This window comes from Marmota marmota, unplaced genomic scaffold (genome assembly GCF_001458135.2).
Source record: "Marmota marmota marmota unplaced genomic scaffold, marMar, whole genome shotgun sequence".
Classification (NCBI taxonomy): Eukaryota; Metazoa; Chordata; class Mammalia; order Rodentia; family Sciuridae; genus Marmota; species Marmota marmota.
The window spans coordinates 21,502,150-21,515,072 of NW_025999968.1; the positions used below are offsets into that span (position 1 = coordinate 21,502,150).

The 12,923-nt window shown below is 33.5% G+C and overlaps 1 protein-coding gene across 1 annotated transcript in view; it reads right to left on the bottom strand.

Moving 5' to 3' along the window:
- Epha6 (EPH receptor A6) overlaps nucleotides 1–12,923 on the bottom strand; it is an 800,746-nt gene that overhangs the window by 253,966 nt on the left and 533,857 nt on the right. The gene's annotated exons all lie outside the window — the stretch shown is intronic.

Below are 12,923 nucleotides of genomic sequence, written 5' to 3' on the forward strand. Positions count from 1 at the left end.
AAACATAGTACCTGTTTGAAAATATGGCAATGGATACCAAACACGCCCAACATATTTCGCCTTTATTTCAGAATTCATATATAGGATGCTAACCCCAAATAAATGAGCTTTGTCTAAGGGCTGAAGAGTTGAGGTCATCACCCACCACATGAGCACTTCTTCTTTCCTATAAAAATATGAAAAAAGTAGACTTATTCTTAGTACCCTACATTTTAAGATTAGGTATGTGTTACAGAATTAAACAAAAAGGTTTTGTTTTATATAATTGCTTATTTTAATCTCCTTTAAAACTTTTAAGCCAGTACACAAGGCTTCGTGGACTGTTCCATTATCTGTTTCTACAAAGTAGAAAGACTGTTCTCTCATTCCTTTCAAGAATGATCTTCTAAAGATAGCCTCTTCAACAAATGGTGCTGGGAAAACTAAAAATCCATATGTAGGAAAATGAAATTGAACCCCTGTCTTTCATCCTGCACAAAACTCAAAGTGTATCAAGGACCTAGTAGACCCTGCACCCACTAGAAGAAAATGTAGGCCCAATTCTCCATCATGTTGGCTTAAGAACTGACTTTATCAACAAGACTCCTAAAGCATAAGAAGTAAAATTAATATCAATAAATGGTATGGTATCAAACCAAAAAGCTTCTTCCTAGCAAAGGAAACAACTAAGAACGTGAACAGAATGGGAGAAAATCTTTGCCACCTCAGTTAAAGCATTAATCTCCAGGGTATAAAATAACTCAAAAAACTTAATAACCCCAAACCAAATAACCCAATCAATAAATAGGCAAAGGAATGGAACACATACTTCACAGAAGAAGAAATATAAATGGTCAGCAAATATATAAAAAAAAGTTCAACATCTCTAGCAACTAGAGAAATGCAAATTAAAACTACACTGATATTCCATCTCACTCCAGTCAGAATGACAATTATAAAGAACAGAACTAACAATAAATATTGGCAAGGATGTGGGGAAGCAAACTGGTACAACTACTCTGGAAAGCAGTATGGAGATTCCTCATAAAACTTGGAATGGAACTACCATTTGACCCAGGTATTCCACTCCTCAGTATATACTCAAGGGACTTAAAATCAGCATACTACAGTGACACAGCCATATAATTTTTTATAGCAGTTCAATGCACAGTAGGCAAGGTATGGAACAATGTAGGTGGGCTTTAAGGGATGAATGGATAAAGAAAATGTGGTATATACATAAAATGGAATATTACTCAGCAATAAAGAAGAATTAAATTATGGAATTTGCCAGTAAATGGATGAAAGTGGAGACTGCCATGCTAAGCGAAATAAGCCAATTCCAAAAAAAAACAAACTTTTCTGCAAGGTAACCACCATTTGACCCAGTTATCCCACTCCTCAATATATACACAAATGACTTAAAATCAGCACACTACACATCATTGCTTATAGCAGCTCCATGCACAGTAGACAAGGTATGGAACCAGAAAGTTCTTTCTGATATGCTGATGCTAACACACAATAAGTGGGGGAGGGTTGGGGAAGAATAGAAATTCATTGGATTAGACAAAGGGGAATGAAGGAAAGTGGGGGATGGAATAGAAAAGATAGTAGAATGAATCCAATATAACTTTCCTATGTTCATATATGAATACATGGCCAGTATAATTCCACATCATGTACAACCATAAGAATGGGATCCTAATTAGAATAAGTTATACTCCATGTATATATGTATAATATATCAAAAATACACTCTACTTTCATGTATATATGAAAAGATAAATTGAAAAATAAAAAATAAGCTAACAATAAAAATTTAATACAACAAAAGAATGATCTTCTATATATTTCATAGAACTAAGTTCACACATTAAATTTTTAAGTTTCTACCTGTCCAGCACAAGGAAATACACACACACACTCACACACACACACACACATATATTTAGATGTCTAGATATCTATATCTCTATTTATATCTACACATACATATAATATATAACTAATAGGTGCATAAATGTTTGATTGGCAGGAATTGGGAAAATTATATTTAAAATGTCATTTTTTGTTAAAAAAAGATCAGATAACATATAGAACAAAATGCTACTTTTTTCATTAACAAAACTTTTTTTTTTTTTTCATGGTGCTGGAGATGAAACATAGGACCTTGTGCATAGTAGGGAAGAAAACTGTATCTTAATACTGCACGGAGTGCATATTTAACTAAACTTCCAACAATGTTTCAAAATGTTAGTTCAATTTGTTTATTAATATTCCTCATTTTCTGTATTACTGAAACTTAATTCAAATACAATTTTTATGGGATGGGATGAGAAACAGCATAAAAACAGAGGTAAGGAAATCAAAGCACAGAAAAAATGAAGAGCTTGCTCTCATAGGTCTATGACAAAATTCAGATTTCCAGCTTCTTGTTTTAGTTCTTCTTCATATACTAAAATTCATAATAAATAATAAATCAGTTATCAGTTTTCTATAATATTAAAAAATCACCTTTTAATATTGCTTAAGCTAAAGCTTGTTTTTATTTTGATTATTATAAATAAAAATATGTAAATCTCATAAGTCGTAGAAAGTAAATTGAATTTAAAAATATTTAATTACAAAGCAAACTGAACTGAGTATGGTAGTGCACACCTGTAATCTCAGTAACTTAGGAGGCTGAGGCAGGAAGAACACAAGTTCAAGGTTAGCCTTGGAAAGTTAGCGAGACCCTGCACAGCACAAGGAAATACACACACACACATACACACACACACACAAAAAATAAAAATAAGAGTGCTCCTGAGTACCATAAATAAATAAGTAGATAAATAAATTAAAAAATACTAAATAATAAATAAAAAGGGATGTATCTCAGTGGTGGAGTACCCTGTGTTTTTCAGACACAAATGTGTGGAGATATATATATATATATATATATATATATATATATATATTCAGAATATTACAATCTCATAAAATGATATACCTACTAGAGAAAATATAAACCTTCAGTGCTATTGTTGACCCATTAAGGAAACAGTCCTGGTATTTAAGAGACTTTTAAAGAAATCCTAATGTAATAAAAACAAAATTTATATATGTTCTGTTTTCAGTAAGAAAAATATATTACACTTTGGAATTAGATTTTTGCCATCCTGATTTAATCAAGGTATTTTCAGGCAGTCTATTACAATGTTCAGTTTTTAGCTCATAATCTGCACCAAGACATGTTAAATGTTGCACCTTATCCAAAACATAATGCACTGAACCTTTTTTGTTTGGTCTTCACTGAATTTCCTAATCTTCAAAACAGCACTACTATCAGTGCCCCCAAATGTCACATTTCTCATTGAAAATTATAAAATAAAAAATATTAAGAAGTTCTTGTTATAGAAAACAATATTAACTCATTGAAGATAAAGAAGATGGCATTTTAAAAGAAAACATTTTTTTATGCAGCAACTGCTGTGTTTATAAATTAATAATATTGTTCAAGAGTGTTGAACATGAACCATATATTTTCACAGTAGTCAGACAGCTAGTAATTTATTGAGGCCATATATCCCCAAGTTCAGATGGGGAATAAGATTATGTAATTGGGTACCTTCTGAAAATCAGATTATTTTGCTATAGAAAATTGTGTTGACTTAAATAGTTTTACCAATATGTCTCCTTTTGCAAACTTCAATTATTTATTTATGAACATTTTAAATTAAATGTAATTGGATAACAGAATATTAAGCTGTGACACTTTAAGAAATGCATATTCCTGTATAATTGTTTCTTAAATTTCTATATTAGGAATCTGAAATAGTCCTCTATGGAGAGTAAAATATATAAGTAATCAAGTTATTTGAAAATAGGAGTGTTTAAGGAGGCACATTGTTACAGTGGGAGCAAAATGTTATAGATGATGAAGCTGAGATTCTTAGGAAAACACCACCAACATCCTCATCTTGATCATCAACAGTCACTATTTTAATAGTCTTCTATGTTCCTAGCATAATTCATCAAGCTTCAGATTCACATGAAATTTATGTTCATAATCTTGATAGGTAGGTACTACTATTATTCCTGCCATAAGTAGTAATGTTACTTGTCTACCAATGCACCTATCATACACAGGAGAGCTGGAAATTCAACTATTATCTGCCTCTGAGCCCTTGCTATTAATGGTACTTGAAACCACCACTTCACAAAAAGGAGAATCTACTAAAACTAGACCTTTTGTTACCTAAGAATAATTATAGCCTTGCTTGACTTTGTTTTGATGTTTATAATGTTAAGAATGTTGGATTAAATATTCACAAATCTTTCAGACCAATTTAAAAAAAATTTTAAGTATAACAATAAATAAAATTTAAATATCACTATCTTTCAGACCAATTTTATTATATTGTGTGATCCACTAAGGCTATAATCAAATTTAGATTTGCCATATGGATATAAGGGAAATACCCAGGATCCATGCTGAAACTCTTGGTCCTGATAGAGATAATTTCTGAGTCTTAGTATATTAGTGTTGGTCTATCACAGAGTTCTGACTTCATTCTCAGGATAAATTCCCAAACCCTCAACTTTTTACAAATGCCTCTAATATGTTTCTAGATTTATCATTCTTTAACCATGCTGAATTTCTCCCAATGTGTTGACTGAGCCCAACTTTCTCTGCTGGTCAATTCCTATTCAGTCCTCCTTCATGAACATCACATCATTTGGGAAGCTTTCTTTTTGGTCATTTAGATTTGCTTTTGACACCCCCCCCCAGATAAATGTACCTCTGGACCCTTTAATGACTTCTACCAAAAACATGATCATATTTTATTAAATTTCCTCTTTTTTGCAAGCTTTTTTTTATTGGAAAGCAAATTCCATGATGGTAGAGAATTTATTCATTATGGTATCTGTAGTGAGTTGAATGGTGACATACCTTCCCTCTCCCCTCAAAAAGGGAATATATGAAAAAGTCTCAGTCACCCTGGATTATATAGGTGGTCCAAAATCCAATGATGCATGTCCTTATAAGAGACTGAAGAGGAGAAGACAAAGGGGAGAAGGTGATGTAAAGACAGGCAGAGACTGGTGCTGTAAGTACCACAAACTAAGAAACACGTGGAGACCCCAGAAGTTGAATGTGGTAAAGGATTCTCCATAAGAGCCTTTGGAGGGAGGATGTTTTGCCCTCCAGAACTGTGTTCTGTGTTTTAAGACACACTTTTTGTGATAATTTGTTACCACAGCCCTAGGAAACTCACATAGTGTCCAACCTACAGGGCATGATGCATAGTATTAGCTTAATCGGTTTTTTTTTTTTTTTTTGAGTGCATGAATTAATGATCACTTGCATTGAATGAATTTGGTAAGAAAAGGTTAGGTTAAACTCTAACCAATCCACATTCTGACACTTCCCTTGATGTATGAGGAAGATTAACCTGAAATGTAGCTATGCAATGCATATGAAGAGAATCTACCTGATATTAATTTCATCATGAGAATCCTATTATTCTGTATGCTTGGATAAAATATTTCCTGGAAGGCAGAAACTACTGGAAAATTCTCACTTCCAAATTTTACTAGGTTGGGTAGATTAAGCTCAGAAATGTGAATATAAGGTTAATAATTCACTCAGTAAATATTTATTAAATATTTTACTTTATTTGGTGCCAGGGATTGAACCCAGAGGCACTAAACCACTGAGCCACATCTCCAGCCCTTTTTATTTTTTATTTTGAGACAGAGTCTCACTAAGTTACTTAGAGCCTTGATAAATTGCTGAGGCTTTGAACTTTCGATCTTCCTGCCTCAGCCTCCAGAGCTCTTGGGATTACAAGCCTCTGCCACCAAGTTTAGCTATTAAGTAACTATTATATACCAAGCACAGAGGTAGATACTGGGGATACAGTGATGAACAAAATAGACACAGTTACTATGCTCATGGACTTACAGTTCAGTGGTGAATATAGACAGTGAACAAAATTTTACAAGAAAAGCTATCAGTATAAAAAGGAACCTGGGGGGCTGGGGTTATGGCTCAGTGACAAAGCCCTTGCCTAACCCATGTGAGGCAACGGGTTCCATCCTCAGCACCACATAACAAATAAAGGCATTCTGTCCATCTACAACTAAAAAAACAAAAATTAAAAAAAAAAAAGGAAACTGTAAAGTGAAAGATGGACCATGGCAGTGAGTCAGCTGACCCATATGATTGGAAGATATAATGTGCTGGAAAGGAGGAGGATGAAGAAAAAGATAAAGAAATGCTTTGTGGCCAGAGACCTCACTGACTTGATTCATTTAAACAGACACAAGCAAACCATAAAAATTACCTACCAAATTGATTCAATAAAAATACAGTATAGCTACAAATCCCTCTGCTATAAAAACTTGTCTATAGTACTATTTATTTTTGCAATCCTGACAAAAAAGTTTATTTTTAATTAGTTTTGTAGGGAAAATATATAACTTAACCCTCCTGAGTAGTGCCTACAGAGAGCTAACTTGCCCTTAAAAAGAACCACAATGAAAATCTTAGTAAGAAATGAAATTTATTTGTGATTAGCTAATTGGAAATGTTCTTTTGCTTAATGGATTGAGGTTGTCTTCTTGGAAAAAGATTAAGTATATTAAAACAGCATATTTGTTTTATGGTTTTGGAAAGGAGTACATTTCCTTAAAGGAAGCAATTATCCAAAAACATGTTGCAAAATTATTACTGAACAAGGACTTAGCACCTAGCCGCTGCTTGATATAATTCAGATGACATTATTAAGTAAGGTTGGCTTTAGCTGTTTCCATTTAAAGAGGAAAAAGTGAAGTTCTTTACTTGGAATCAAAATACTTAAAAAAATAGATTGCATGTCTTTAGGAAAGTATGTGAGAAAAGCAATTTGGCTATTTTTAACTGGAGAATTTTCTTCTATGGAGGCATATGATTTTGTCTCCCTGTAATCAAGATTATTCTAGTTTATATTTACATTTCAAAGTAAAATCTGTTATTTGTATTCTGTCTCATTTTCTGTGGAATAGCTTTTTAAAGTTAACTCTTTTCTGTTATGAACATCCTTTTAAAGTTATTGGAGACAGCAGTCATAAGACTTTTTTAAAATGAAATATTTCTCAAAAATGCTGCCTGTTGAAATAAAATATCTTCATCATTTCACCAAAATGAATTCTTGCTATTTTTTTGGCACAGTCTAAATATTAACAAAGTCATGAATTGACAATAATCAATAAATAAATGCATTTTAGGTTTATTTGCAACGGACACAGGAAAATTCTCCTCTCAGGTCATACATAGCAATCACTGTTTGCCTAACCTTATAAGAATGAGAAGCACAAAAGCACACAAGAATGCACACAACCTAACACTATATAATGGAGACCAATTAATCTGCACAATCTCAATACCATATGCTTAAGTAAACATGAGTAAGGGATACAAATGAAAGCTGAGGAAATGTTTCTCCTAGAAGAATATAACTCCTGTGACCAAAAGATGAAATCACTATTATCTTGCCCATCTAGACTTAAAAGCATGTTACTCTCTTTGATTTTTCTACAATTCTGAGTCCCATGTCAAAACTTCATCATGTCTCATATCATCTTGTCTTTATTTCTACTGGAATGGTCAAATTTCAGACTTCAGCTCCATGTGACTAGACTAGTTTTTTGATTTTCTGTTGGGTTGCCTTTCTATAGTATCTCTTCCAACTCCCTCCCATATTGCATAGCCAGATAATTATCCTACAACATAATATTTGAAAATACTTAGAATGTTTTCCATTGCCTAGAGGGTCAAATTATCCCTTACTGGTGTGTCTACCACCTCAGAGATTTCCAAGAATGAAACTTTGGAGTTAGCCCTCTTACAAGTCTCCCTTTGCCTTCCAGTTATCATCAGTACTGTCATCTGCATCTTTTAAGTATTCCTTAGATTTATCCCCAGTCTCTCCAATTTCCATTGCTATTTAGGTAATATTATCACATTTATTTGAAATCAGTCAGCAGCCTAAGTGATGTGAATGCAGTTGAGCAATAGCAAGCAAGACAAAAAATAAAAATCAAAAAAATCCTCTGGACATCCACTTGATGTTCACATATTAACAATGCACAGTTTACGCCAAAATAGAGCTTTGATTCCTTGTGCTTTTACTTTAGACATATTTATTGATTGCCACGTTTACAAAATAGTGCAATAGCAGTAGATAGAAATAACGTGGTGGGGGTGGGTATCAGGAGAGAAAGCTGAGTAGAAGAGCATACTACTGGGATGATTGGCAGAAGAATGGAGGAAAGCAGAAAATATGACATCCCCAAATATACATCAGTCAGGAGTCAGAAATCAGAAATTTAAGATCCTAGAAAATTCAACCCTACAGAATTCAAGGAGCAGCAAAGGACTTACTATGATTTAACTCATCACATTGATAAGTTCATTCAAGGTCAATTAAAAACATAGTGAGATAAGTCCAAGACATTTTATTTAAAGGGCAGGAGTCTGTAGGTGCATGATTTGAAAGATATTTCTCTCTAACACAAAAGTTAAAAAATAATGCTTTTTAGACCAAATGCCTGGATGAAAAAAAATGATTCACTTTTTTAGGGATTTTATATTTTATGTTAGAAATAATATCTTTAGATATTTTCTACAACAAGGAATTGGCCTACTGCCTTACACGAGTTAGACATTAATAAATGCATATTGTTCATAAAAAAGAGATAAAGGATACATTTTAGACATAAATATAAAATATCCTTGGCTGAAGAATAGTATTCTTATTTGATTTACATGGCAATACTAATCCTTAAACATGTCTTAAGTTTCATAAATGATACCTCATAACTTGCATCACATTGGTAAGTTAATAGAAGAAAGTAATGTGCGTTAATTTTTTTCCTAAATAGTTCTGCCTAGGCTTTAAGTGAAATAAATATTAGAGAAACAGGCATAAATATTGTATTTATACTTTTGTTCTCATTCAATATTTGATGCTATCTACCAGTAGGAAAATATGTTTAAGGTTAGAAATGAAAGAGAGACTTGAGAGAGTCTCTGTTCCACTCAAGTCAGCTGATTACTGGGTTCTCAGCTGGGCAGAAACAAACCTCAGATACCATCTCTGTTGCAGTGCAGACCTTAGCAGGGATTATACTTATTTTCAGAATGTGATTTGACATTAATGCTTTTTGTACTGTTCTGCTGCTTCCCCTGAAACAATGCAATTCAGTACATCAAACCGTGGCTACACTGGAATGCCAAAGATTTCAAGATTCACTCTTCTTGATGACCTCAATTTACTTGTCAGACAAAAATGCTAAATGATACAGGGATAATTGGAAAATGTGAGTTTGGTATAAGTTGATGGAGTGTCAGAAACAGAGGCAGGTATGCAGCATGATTAAAGACTTTTTTTAAAAAGAGAATCTTATGTTCATTGTAAGTGGTCAAGATATCTTGCCACAGGTAGGGTCATGTGACAAATTTCAAAAACAAAGAAAAGTTGATTGAGGCACTTAAAGAATGGAAACTATTGTCAAGATTATGAATGTCAAGGATTTAATTTTTAATTATCCATGTTTCATGCTGTTACTGGCAGTTGAGATCGGTCTTTGAGAATATTTTTGCAAACTAAAATATTTCTGTCTTTATACATATGTTTTATCCTTTAAAAAAATACCAAGTATAGAAAAGGATTTTCTTACAAGTTTCACAAATTCCCCAGATCACTGGCCTGGAACCAATGATTGTTTTCATTTCAGATACTATTCATTTTGCATCATAATATTAATAGTGGGTACCTGCACACTGGGAAAGCACATTTATGGAGTAGAAGCTATAACTTCTTAAAATAACAGCTACTGTGATTCGAGGTAAATAGCTTTTTTTTTTTCAACTTTTTTTTGTAGTTGTAAATGAGCAGAATGCCTTTATTTTATTTGTTTACTTTTATGTGGTGCTGAGGATTGAACCCAGTGCCCCATGCATGCTAGGCAAGTGCTCTGCCACTGAGCTACAGCCCCAGCCCATGAGGTAAATAGTTTTTTAATTGAATGTCTAGTCATTTGAGATCACAGCTATCATAAAGCTGATAGATTTATCTATAATCTGCGTTTTACAGAAAATATTTAAATGAAGTAGTGTCAATTTAAAGTCACACATTGTTTTATTTAGAAAAAGTTCTAGAAAATTTCTTGAGGAAATTCTCATTGGTTGATTTATTATTCATTCAAAAATAATAAAAATATCCATTATGAAGTGTGTGTGAAACACTGTGCTACTGGGATTGAAGAGATAAGAACTGAAGTGTAGTTTCCCTGTCTCAGAATTTTCTCTTCAGTGACATGGGCAGATACACAAGCATTGATTGTAATGCAGAAAAAATACTTTACACATGGAGGATATGTGACTGTCATAGGGGACAACTAAGAGGATGGCAACTTAGATTTGAGGAAGCAAAGTTAAGGCTAAGGAGGGATTCTTCAGTTAAATCTAGAATGATTAAAATAAATCAGATTTCCACTCACCACTTGGTTGGGTGATGTTGGGGCATTCTAGGTAAAGAAACATCATGAATACTTCAGACATCAAAATAGCCCAATATCTACAGGAGTTGTTTTCATGTATTTTGAGATGTCTGAGACATAGACCAAAATACAGAAGAAGCTGGAGAGATAAGCCAGGAATTGGTCAGGAAAATTAAACATGCCTATTTATTTTTTTCATTTTGTCATTTATTTGTTTGTTTGTTTTTGTTTTAATAAGTCATACATGACAGTAGAATGTACTTTGATACATCATGTATAATGGAGTGTAATTTCTCATTCTTCTGGTTGTATATGATGTAGAATCACACTGGTTGTATAGTTATATATGTACATAGGGTAATAATGTCTGATTCATTGTACTCTCCTTCCTACCCCCACACCCCCCTGCCCTCCTTTCACTCCTCTGTACCTAAAGTAACTCTATTTTTCCCTAGGCACCCCTCCATTGTGAATTAGCATCTGCATATCAGAGAAAATATTTGGCTTTTGGATTTGGGGATTGACTTATTTTGCTTAGCATGATATTCTCCAACTCCATTCAATTACATGCAAATGGCATAATTTTATTCTTCTTTAAGGCTGAGTAATATTCCATTGTGTGTGTGTGTGTGTGTGTGTATCTCACATTTTTTTTATCCATTCATCTGTTGAAGGGCACCGAAGTTGGTTCCATAGTTCAGCTACTGTGAATTGAGCTGATATAAACATTGATAAGGCTGTATCACTGTAATATGCTGATTTTAAGTCCTTTGAGTATAAACTGAGAAGTTAAGTGGTGTTTCCATTCCAAGTTTTCTGAGGAATCTCCATACTGTTTTCCATCCATAGTTGTTGCACCAATTTGCAATTCCCACCAGTAATGCATGAGTGTACCTTTTTCCCCACATCCTCTCCAACATTTATTGTTGTTAGTATTCTTGATATTTGCCATTCTGACTGGAGTGAGATGAAATCTTTGAGTAGGTTTTATTTGCATTTCTCTTATTAACCTGCCTGTTTTTTTCCTCCTCAAGTTACCATTAATACTCAGATTCAGGAAGTAGAAGAAGGTGAGATTACTCAAAATTACAGATATAGGTTCATGCAAATACAAGAGGAGACCCTGCCTGATGATAACCCAACAGACCAGAAAATAGAGCTGAGACTGAGAAATTGTTGGAAATAGTTGGAGAGTCAGGATCTGGCCTGACTCTCATGTTACTCTCTTTACTTTCCAGTTACATGAGGCAATAAAATACCACTTCTCATTAAGCCTGCTGAACTTTTATGTCTTGAAACTGAGAATCCTATTTAGTAAAATAAACCACAAGGAAGGAATTTGATTATGTGTATAACTTATGAGGCTGAAGGATAAACAGGCCTTCACATTTTCAACCTCAGGACTAGTAACTCCTGTGTTTATTATGTTCTTTAGCTGAATGCTTTCTATCTAACTTGACATTTTTCTTTTATTTTAATGCTAAACGGCTTCCTCAGTCTTTTTGCCCATCGCCTGATGCATAGGATTGGAAAAATAACATGAAATGAAGTGGAGATTTTTACCTTTCTAAAACAGTTTTTTGTATACAAAGAATATTAAATGTTCTGCCAAGAGAGGCTTCAATTTATTTTTTTCCTTAATGGACTGATAGTTTCTGGGAGGAAATCAGTCTTGTCTTTCCTATATTTAATGGATTTCATATTGATTTATAAAAACTGCATGGAACAGAAAAATAAATAAACAAAACCCCAAAATAAAAACAAATGAGCAGACATTTCTGGCAAGTTTAGCAAGGCAACATGTTAAAATTAGAATGTGGGAGAATCTGCCCAATTCAAACCCATCTAATTATAAACTCATTACCACCAAAATACCAGAGCTAAATTAATTAAAGCACGTGGAAGGTTTTTACTTAATTCTCACAGTTAATGGCAATGCAGATTTGATGCTACAATTGTCCCTCATGTGGCTTCAGTACGACTATTTCTAGAGGCAAAGATACCCATCAGTGTTGGGGCCAAGTTGTCTTAGCTTTTCAGATCATGTTCTATTGCCCCAGTAATTGAGAGCCTGGGCAGCTAAAAGGGACCACCACTGCTTTATGACCACACCTATTTCATCATCCTCTGAAATTGAACAAGTTCTAAGGGGAGCTTTTGGATCATTATTTAAAACCTGTTGGGAGAAAATCAAACTATTTACCTCATACAACCTCTTAAACAGTCATCCAGATCAATTCTGGAGAGATTTAAAGACAGCTCACTCTATTTTTAAAAGGGTCAACCCTATGGTACCATAAAACTATCAATTTTCTGCATCCCCTCAATAATTTATATGATGCTTCTTCTCAAACCCCATATGTGAAGTCTCCAAGTCTTCAAGTAAAGTATATTGTATTAAAAGCAAGAGA